Source organism: Tachyglossus aculeatus, chromosome 24 (assembly GCF_015852505.1).
Source record: "Tachyglossus aculeatus isolate mTacAcu1 chromosome 24, mTacAcu1.pri, whole genome shotgun sequence".
NCBI lineage: Eukaryota > Metazoa > Chordata > Mammalia > Monotremata > Tachyglossidae > Tachyglossus > Tachyglossus aculeatus.
This window is the reverse complement of record NC_052089.1, coordinates 25,623,843-25,634,206: the sequence shown is the minus strand read 5'-3', so window position 1 is coordinate 25,634,206 and position 10,364 is coordinate 25,623,843. Positions and strand designations below refer to the sequence as shown.

The 10,364-nt window shown below is 50.0% G+C and overlaps 1 long non-coding RNA gene across 1 annotated transcript in view; it reads right to left on the bottom strand.

The window, feature by feature from the left end:
- Window positions 1-7,229: 7,229 nt before the first annotated feature.
- LOC119945219 overlaps window positions 7,230-10,364 on the bottom strand; it is a 114,432-nt gene continuing 111,297 nt past the window's right edge. Inside the window, exon 4 of the long non-coding RNA XR_005456155.1 lies at window positions 7,230-8,783. This is a non-coding gene — a long non-coding RNA (uncharacterized LOC119945219). The remainder of the gene's footprint in view (window positions 8,784-10,364) is intronic.

Here is a 10,364-nt window from a genome sequence, read left to right as displayed (position 1 = left end):
ATAATAATAATAACAATGGTATTCATTAAGCAGTTACTATGTGCCAACCAGTGTTCTAAGAGCTGGGGTAGATACAAGCTAACCAGGTTAGCGTGTTAGTTTGTCACGGGCTTAATCCCCACTTTACAGATGAGGTAACTGAGGCACAGAGAAGTGAAGTCACTTGCCCAAGGTCACACAGCAGAAAAGTGGCAGAGCGGGAATTAGAACCCATGACCTTACTGAGAGATTGCTGCGTGCAGGGCACCGTACTCAAGTTCCAAGATGAGGTGGGTTTTTATTGACGTGGGTGAGGAAGAGAAAATGAGAAGGGGACCCTCCAACTCCTAAAATCCCGGTAGGAGCGAATCAGGATTTCACATTTTGGAGGACCTTGGGTCCACAGTGTTTCCTTCAATCTGTTTCCAATTTCAAATCAGACGGGTGGGTAATGAATCCCAGGCAGAACTTAAAGATAATTTATTTTGATAGTGGACTTTCTATAAGGGGAAAATATAAAGTATCAACACTGCCTCAACAATTTTCCAGCAGTTTTGGGGTTTTTTTTCTTGTTCTTTTTAGGGTTTTTTTTCTTGTTCTTTTTAACGCTTTGTCTCCCCGTACAGATTACCGAGGCCTCCATGCATTTTTCACAAGCACACCTCCGGACGGGGAAAACCGCTTTTCTTTCACTGTCCAGGCGGCTCCTTTGAGAGTCTGTTAATCTAATTTATATGGTGATTTTTTTTTTCAGTTAGCCGAGAAAAAATGATTAAGAAATTCATTATGCCGGGAGGTACCTAGACACCCGTTTCCTGAAGCCATCTTTCCAAAGACAGACTGGTGGGGGATTTTTTTTTTTAATTTCTTTTCCCCTCCTGGCCAGGTTGAATTTTCCCCACCAAACTTTCTGCTCATTATCCGCTCTGCTTCCCGGGTCCTCGATCCTTTGTTACAGTTTCCATCCTGCGGCATTCTTTGAGCTCTACCATGGAAGTCCAGGAGTCGGGGCGTTGTCGGCCATTAATAAAGAACCTACTTTTTTTCCACTTCTTTGAAGAAGTTGAAAAGGCTACACGTTGTGGGGAAGGGGGAGGTGGGCGGGGGGAGGAAAGTGGAGGGAACAGATTGTGGCGTAATCCCCAAACTTAAATGCTGTCTAGTTTAGATACCCCCCTGAAGGAATTTGATCAATGCTCAGACTGTGCTTTTTGTGTGAGGAACAGCAGGGAAAAAAACCCGAGCTTCCTACTGAGCCTAGCGTAGTGTCCAAGAGCCTTTCTCTGTGAAAGGAATTAATTTCAACAACAACAACAACAAAATCTTTCCAATTGGCTGGCGGGTTGCCCTGATGCCACCCAAATCTTGGGAGATTTCTCTACCCCAGAACATTTTCCAGAGACTATTTTGACCTGATTTTTTTTTTTTTTCTGTAGCCCCTTTCCCTCAAAGTCTACACAGGGCCACCATGTACTGATTCCTCCCACCCACCCCCATCCCAACAGGTGATGTCTAATTTCTAACTCTAAAATGAGCAGGGGTAAGGGGGGAGAGGAGGGGAGAGGAAGAGAGAGAGAGAAAAAAAAAACACTACCAAGAATCGGGTTGATAACTGCAGTGCTGAATCAGCCGACTGAGGCTAAATCCCATTTACAGGCTGAACATTTGGTTAAAGGTGAAGTTATTTTGTCGCCAACGATTTCAGTAGACTTAGGGCCGCTTAATCACAATCGCCTTCAGATGCCACCTGTTTTCAGGCTACAAGGAGAAAAATGGAGATTTGCCCATAGGCAGATAAATCTGGGCCCGATCATCTTTTATCTGATGAGGGAGATGGAATATAGCAGAGCTGACAGCAGTGAGCGAACTAACGACGGGCTGGTTGTGAGAAAAAAATGCTGAGGAGTTTCACAAGGCCAACTTCACCCACTGATTTGAAGGGAAACTCTCGAGCAAGGAATGGTGCTCTCTTAACCCACCAGACCAGAGACCGACAGGGACCCCAGCCCTTCAAGCGTCAGGGTTGCCCACGGCTGAGAACGAATTTTACCAAGGGTATGAATTACAGACAGCTTTGAGCACCTGTTTTCACGCCTTCTTAAAGACAGGGAGCCCCATGAGGGAAAGCAACTTGGGCCCAACCTGATTATATTGATGATCCGGCGCTTCACAGTGCGAGGGACATACAGGAGGCGCTTCACAAATACCACAGTTCTTATTACGTGTGAAAAGGACTTACTTGTCATCTCTTTTACTGGCAGATCCAAAGTGGGAGCAGGCAGTCGCCCGCACGGCAAACGGTGCTTATCAGTCTCAGGAAATGGTGACCCTGCCTGCCGCTTTAAATGAGGAGACAGTAGCAGTGGCCGTATCCCCCCCGTCCCCCCCTCCAAGATTTATGGACTTTTGAATTTGTCACGGGGTCCAGGGACGTGAGCAACTGGAGCTCGTTTTTCCAGGCCGTCCGGGAATTTCAGGACGGTCTGCTCCACGGACATCTGAACTCCGTGCACTGAGAGGTCTCGAGGGCAAATCTCTCCCGGAGCCAGGGCTGTGAAAGAGGTGCCTCCTGCCCCCTGAACTTTCAGATCCCTCTTTCAGACCATGGGCAGGGTTAAGGGAAGGAGCGGTCTAGTAGGAGAGGGACAGGCCCATAAGGAAGCATAGGGAAGCATACACTTCCCATAGGGAAGCAGGATGGCCCACGAGTCAGGAAAACCTGGGTTCTAATCCCGGCTCTGCCATTTGTCCGCTGAGTGACCTTGAGCAAGTCACTTCCCCTCTCTGGGCCTCAGTTCCCTGGGGATTAAGACTGTGAGCCCCATGTGGGACAGGGACTATGTCCAACCTGATTAGCTTCTATCTACCCTAGCACTTAGTACAGTACCTAGCACATAGTTAGTACTTAACAGACACCATAAAAAAAATAAGGACATGACTTTTTATGGCATTTGTTAAGCACTTACTACATGACAGGCACCATTCGAAGCACGGGGGTAGATGCAAAGTAATCAGGTTGGCCACAGTCCATGTCCCACATGGGGCTCGCAGTCTTAATCCCCATTTTACAGATGAGGTAACAAGCACAGAGAAGTGAAGTGACTTGCCCAGGGCATCACAGCAGACAAATGGCAGAGCCAGGACTAGAACCCAGGTCCTTCTGACTCCCAAGCCTGGGCTCTATCCACTAGGCCACGCTGCTTCTCTCAATAGTCAAACGAACTTATTGAGCGTTTACTGTTTGCACAGCACTGTACTAAGCGTTTGGGAGAGTACAATATAACAACAGACACAGTCCTGCCCACATCGAACTCACAGCCTAGAGACAGGGAGCTCACAGTCCAGTATATTCAGTCAGGAGGGACGGAAGCATCCCCTCGGAGATGGGGGAAACCCTTTCTGTTTCCCATCTAGACAAGACACCACACCAGGGGGTGAGGGGTGAGCGGGCTGAATTGTAGGGGGCGGATACGAGAGGTTACTAGCCCACGGTCGCAGCAGGCGGACTTACGGTAGTGCCGACCGCTCTCACGTGCGTCCATCATGATGATCGTTTGACACGATTCCCCCTGCCTCCCGGGACCACTCGCTGACCCTCCCGCAGAGACGGTCGACAGACACCCCCACAGCTCCCTCCGTAGCTCCTCAGGTCACGGAGGCGTCGGGGATCCAGACATCCTTAAACTCGTTTTGGGAAGGGAATGTGTCCGTTAAATATTGTTATGCCGAACTCTCCCGACTGCTTAGCAGTAATAATTATGGTACTTCTTAAGTGCTCACTATGTGCCAAGAACTGTTCTGAGCTCTAGGGTGGATAGAAGATTAATCAGGTTGGACCCAGTCCCTGTCCCACTCGGAGCTCACATTCTTAACCCTCATTTTCCAGATGAGGTAACTGAGGCCCAGAGAAGTGAAATGACTTGCCCAAGGTCACCAGGCAGACAAGTGGCAGAGCCGGATTTAGACCCGCAGGCCCGCACTTCATCCATTACGCCACGCTGCTTCTCTACAGTGCTCCGCGCAAAGTCAGCGCTCAATAAATACGACCGACTGTATATACTGTATATATACTGTATATATGTATATATGTTTGTACATATTTATTACTCTATTTATTTTACTTGTACATATCTATTCAATTTATTTTATTTTGTTAATATGTTTGGTTTTGTTCTCTGCCTACCCCTTCTAGACTGTGAGCCGCCCACTTTTGGGTAGGGACTGTCTCTATATGCTGCCAACTTGTACTTCCCAAGCGCTTAGTACAGTGCTCTGCACACAGTAAGTGCTCAATAAATACGACTGATTGATTGATTGATTGATTGACTGAGTGTCTCCCCCATTCCCAACACACCGTAAGGCGATTCCCGGGGTCGGGGCCGAGGCGCTTTGCTGTTGGAGTCGGATCGGCCGAGAGCCCATCTGTTTTGGGAAAAGGGGATGTTTTCCTGGCAGAGATTAAAAGTGAAAAGGTACCATTATTACAATAATAACACGATCGGGCCCGGCAGACAAAAGACAGACAGATCCGTGGCCATCCTCCGGAGGATGTTTCCTCGGGTGGGGCGGGGGCAAGGAAGAACTTTCTGTTGACAGTAAATTAGCCAAAACAACGGGAGGGGGGGGAACGTACGCGAGGGTTAAGATGTTTATGTAAAACAGTGATTTTCCATTTTAAAATTAAAATGAACAAATAAGCTGGTGTCAGAAGCGGGGCGATCCTTCATTTCCACTGCATTGAGCAGGCTCACATCGTCAGCAGACAGCGCTTAATATATGCGTCTGGCTCAGTTGGCTCAGTCTGCTTCCCAACTAGGAATTCATTGAATTGTTAATATCGTGTCTCTCTCTGTATGCACCGCACATCATCTCCCTTTCGCTGCTGCTGGAGGGTTGTGGGGTTTTTGGGTTTTTTTTTTTTAACCTTAGCATGATCTGATGATCCGAAAGCACGTATTGTGAAGATCTAGAGAGCACCCTGCTCCAATATAAAATCCGTCAAGAAAATTCTTACAGAGGGTCTATTTTTATATATGAATACGGAGCGGGATCGTTCCACGTAGGCGCTCCGTGAACCTTTAGAGACTTAATGGGTAAACGCAGAAGCACGGTGACACCTGGATCATCTCAAATGGAGAAAATTCTCGTTCAGGAAAAAGATATAGAGCATCACATATTTAGCGGTGGTGGGGGGCGGGGGAGTCTATAGGTCTAGCCATGTCACAATTTGATAAAAAGCTTAGCGCTGTTCATACCGGTGATTGTCTCCTACCTTTTCGTATACGAATGATGGACACATTAAAAAAAAAATTCGACAGGATTTTAGTCACGTTTCGGCCGCAGGACCTTTCTCGTTATTTAATCGACGGGGCTGTCGATGGTACAGTTGTGTGAATCCTGGAAAAAGCAGTTATCTGGTGCTCTTCTCACATGGAAATTAAAAAGCATGTGGTAATCATGGAAATAATCCCACTCAAGAAAACACTGCACCACACAGATCTTTGAGAAAAAAAAAAGCTTAATCCGTACACCTATTTGTTCGAACGTTAAGGGCAATACACATCAGTGTTTAACCACAGACATGTTTGGGACCTTTTGAATATAAATTATTATAATTATTCCTATCACTGTGGGTTCCTGTGCAGGTGGATACCTGGTAACTTCCTCGACAGTGAGATTAGAACTCTGCACACGTTCATTTTCTTTGAGAATGGAATTGGAAAGTGTCTTAGAAAGTAACACAATCAATTAACCCTTTCACCCAAAACAACCCCGCTTTGTCTTGGTTTGAATTTATATTTTAAATACGTTCGATGACCTTATTCTGGGCCAGGGGAGGCCTGTGAATTTCTAAGGTTGTGCTTCTGGTTCAAGCGCTGCCCCTTAAGGGAGGAATCTACTCTCTCCACGATACAGGCCGAAACTCTGGGACGGTTTCCTCCGAGCCGTTTGGACTCCAATCGATTTCATTTCAACAGATACTCAAAACTACGCCGTGAGGAAGAAGGACACGGAACCTCAAGACATGATTCTAGTGTGAAAAGCGTTTATTCTGACAAAACGACCGAGGCATTCACATGGGGAACGTGTGATTTTGGAAAAGGCAGACAAAGCAAACGGCAAATGACACCCCTAGAGCCAAGTAGGGGAGGGAGGGGAGGTCACAGGGACCGGAGGGCTTCCGTGGAGGAGCCCCTGGAGTTTGGACCACTCTGACATTTCCCTCCGGCCAGACTGGTGCAGACGGTCGAAACGGGTTTCGGAAATCGGAGCAATGATTAGTCATCATTTCCGCAAATACTTTCTGGAGCGATAGCACTGGATCCCGACGGGTGTGTTGTGGTTTGGGACTCTGGCTTTTATCAACAACGAAAATGCCATCTGAGCACTTTTGCCTCGCCTTAGTTGAAGAATCGGGCCCCAGTGGCTCCCGCTGGGCTCTGCCCCCCATCAGAGCAAGGCGTGGACGCGGCGGTGGACGGAAAGCGACCCCATCTGAAACCTTCGGGCCGACTTTCCGTCTTGGACCGCCGCCCAGGTCGGAGGTTCCGAGCCAATATTTGGAATACCTTACTGTGACAATGGTAATAATAACTACGGTATTTGTTAAGCACTTACTATGTGCCAGGCACTGCACTAAACACTGGGGAGGACACAAGAAGCAGTGGGGCTTAGTGGAAAAAGCCCGGGCTTGGGAGTCAGAGGTCGTGGGTTCTAATCCCGCCACCGCCACTTGTTGGCTGTGTGATTTTGGGCAAGTCACTTAACCTCTCTGTGCCTCAATTACCTCATCTGTAAAATGGGGATTAAGACTGTGAGCCCCACGTGGGACAACCTGATTAACTTGTATATACCCCAGCGCTTAAAACAGTGCTTGGCACATAGTAAGCACTTAACATAAACCATCACCATTATTATTATTATTATTATTATTACTATTATTACAAGCAAATCAGGTTGGACACAGTCCCTGTCCCACAGGGGGCTCACAGTCTCCATCCCCATTTTACAGAGGAGGGAACTGAAGCCCAGACAAGTGAAGTGACTTGCCCAAGGTGCCACAGCAGGCACGTGGCGGAGCCAGGATTAGAACCCATGACCTTCTTACTCCCAGGCCCTTGCTCTATCCACTACTCCATGATGCATGTGATCCCTCTAAACTGTAAGCTCCCTGTGGGTGGAGAGCGGGCCTAACTCTGTTGTACGGTACTCTCCCAAGAGCTTAGTACAGTGCTCTGCACACAGTAAGGACTCAGTAAATATGATTGAGTGAATGAATGAATTCTCCGCACACAGGAAATGCTCAATAAATACCACCAATTGGGGACACCCTGGCGGCTATTACAGAGGACCAGTCCCACCACAGGAAGGGAGAAAAGCAACGTCGGGCTTGTCTACTGAGATCAGCCCTGCGGGAGCCCGACTGAATCCAGAGACCGGGCAAATGAATCCCCCTCCAGGGCTCACATGTTCGCCTCGGCGCGCGTACTCGGGAATCACCTGCGCAAACGTTCTGCAAGACCAGCTCCTTTCACCTGCGTCCCAAAGCCGCCAAATGATCACTCCTCACAGGGGCGGAGGGTCCCCGCTCGTTCTGTTCTGCAACGGCCACGTCAGGTTTACATGCTCTCTGGAAAACGGACATCGCTACCTGAGGCGGGAGGAGGCGGCCAGGAATTGGGGAATCAGTCCGTCGACCCAGCGGGCCATGTGGGATCGTGTCCTGGGAGAGGGTGGGCCGGAAGGGAAATCCGGGTGCCGGTCGACCAGAGGAGCTCTCCGAGAAGCGGCCGGCGAGGCCCAGAGACGACGAGGCCACTCCGCCTAGGTCCCAAGAGCCTGACTTGTGATCGTTGCTCAAAAACCTCACAAGTTAGGGTCTCAGGGACTAGGAAAAGTCCAGTCCGATCGGGGAGAATCCTGCCTCCGGGCCTGGGCCTGGCTAAGGTGGCAGAATGGCATTCGGTGGAACTCTGGTTTCCGTGCCGGGGAAGGGCACGACCCAGGCGCCTCAATAAAAAGTCGTCGCTTGCCAGAGCCAGCTGCCCCCGGGCTTTAAGATGGGCATGAAGGAGAAGGGTTCGAAATGGACCCAGCCCTCCGGACCTGAGAACCACCCTCAAATCACCCTCGCCTTTGTCATCAGTCTCCTGCTGCTCTGCGGATACCATTTCCCCCTGCGTCCTCTGAGGCACTGAAGAAGGATGAAAATGCCTACCAGTGGGACTGAAATTTTGTTTTCCGTTACCCCTGGCGGGCAGCCTTCCTGAAAAGGTGGGCCCCCGTACACCCCACCCATCCAATGTAATCTTAAGACTTCCTTTGGCATTTAAAAACAAAACCTCCAAAAAAATCAAATCGAACTTTCCGCTCGTGCTCCGTCATCCAGATTCAAACCTCTCCCCGGGCAGACCCTCTGAAATAATCTTCAGTTCGGACGCCCAATACTCGCATGCTGAACTCCTGAACTACTGACAAAGCATCCCTCGACAAGCACAGAAATTCCGCGCTGATCAGAAAAGCCATCGGTGACCAAGTGACTTCGTGGTCAATGGAGTCCTTAATAACGGATCATCCCAATCCCAAATGCTCGACACTGATTGTTCTTCCAAAAAAAAAAAAATTTTTTTTGGGGGGGTGGGGGGTGGACCCAGGTCTGGCAGTCGGGGAGCGGGGAATGGGACCAAGAACAGTGTTTCTACTCTGATGGGATCCACGTTGGAGTCCGGAGCCCAGATTAAATAATCAGAGCCATAAAAGTCCCGGCCACTGAAGCCGAATCTGGTTCTCCAAGCGGCGTTGTGCTTTGAAAAGAGAAGGGGAGATAGAGGGAGAGGGGGAGAAAAAGAAAAAGAAAAAAAAGGAAAGAATTAGAATGTCTGTTTGTAGAACAGGTGAACCAGCCATTTTTCAGTCAGCTGTAAGGAAATCCTCGTTGGGAGACAATATCTGCTAAAACCCCCATGCTGTCCCTTCTTCCGTCCCCGCCCCCCTCCGTCCCCCTCCCCTGCAGAATGTTACTTCGGTTTTCGGGATGCCTTCGAGGACGTGCAATATTTGGGTCTGGGCTACACCGTGGCCGAGCCCCTCTCTGGTTCATCGGTCAGGAAACCAGTGGGGTCTTCGGCAGGGGAAGGAGTTAAAAGCAGGCATCTCGTCCCCACACAGAACCACCCGGAGCCGCCCTCCGCTCCCGGCCCCGTGTGTCTCGTCCCGACCCTGAAGATGGTTTGACGATTCTGGACCGCAGATTGCAAAGCCATCACGAGAATGAAAAATCTCCCCTCTAAATATGACATTAACATAATTACGGCCCCCGCGCCCTCCCCCGCGACCCACCCTCCTGAGGGAATACGTCGGGTAGTCCAAAGATGGAAATCAGATGGATTTCGGTTGCCTCCAACATACCTTCGCTTCTCTCTGACTGACGGGATGATACCCCTCTACGCACGTACACACACCACACACACACACACAGACACACACACACAGACACACACCACATACATACGCACACCCCCCAGAAGGTAAGGCGGATCATCGTATGCTGACTCAGAGCGGTTGCGTGCGGCAGGGATGGTGTCGGCTGGCGTGTCAACTCTCGGCTGTTCTCCCGCCTAAGCCTCTAGCCACCCACCCTCTCTCGGACCCGCGGCATCAAAGCCATTGCAGGAAGCTGGCACTCCAGGTCGGATGTTGGAAGAACAGAAGGAAGAAAAAAACCAAACAAACCAAAAGAGAAATAGGGAAAAAAAAAATCCAACCCCCGACCCCAAAACACCACACCGGTCCCAATGTCTCTTCGAAATGCCTCCGGGTCTTCCAGTAGATCCCTCTTCTGATTTTGCCACCTTTCTACTTCCTCCGTGGCCGGGTCTCAGTTGTCGGACACCTTTCCGGAAGAAACCGTCCGGCGCTTCGATAAGCCGGGCGTCTGCCAGCCCTCCCCTCCCTTCCTCTTCCCACCCCCTTTTCCCTCCTAATCAATAAGACGGATCTCCAAATGCAGCCGGGAAAAAGGGCTCTGACACAGACTGGCGTCCCGGGTCCTCTCCCCGACTCCCACACGTTACGGAGAGGGACACGGCGGGACTTGAGCCGTCTCGGACCGTCTTCGGCGCCTTCCCGGGTCCGTCCGCTGTTGCGAGAATACCATGTGGCCGCAGGAAGGATTCCCGGTATACCGGCTCTCCCGCCCCAAAGAAATCTAGTCCGGTGAGGCTCCTCACTTCCTCATCGTAAATCACGAAAAATCATCATAGTAAACATCCCCCTTTCCCCCCCGCCCAGCTCCATCACCACCCCGCTAATTTCAATGAGAAAACATTGCTTCGGGTTTTCTTCCGTGTCCTGTCACGGCCGAGGGATGATATGGTGGGAGCCAA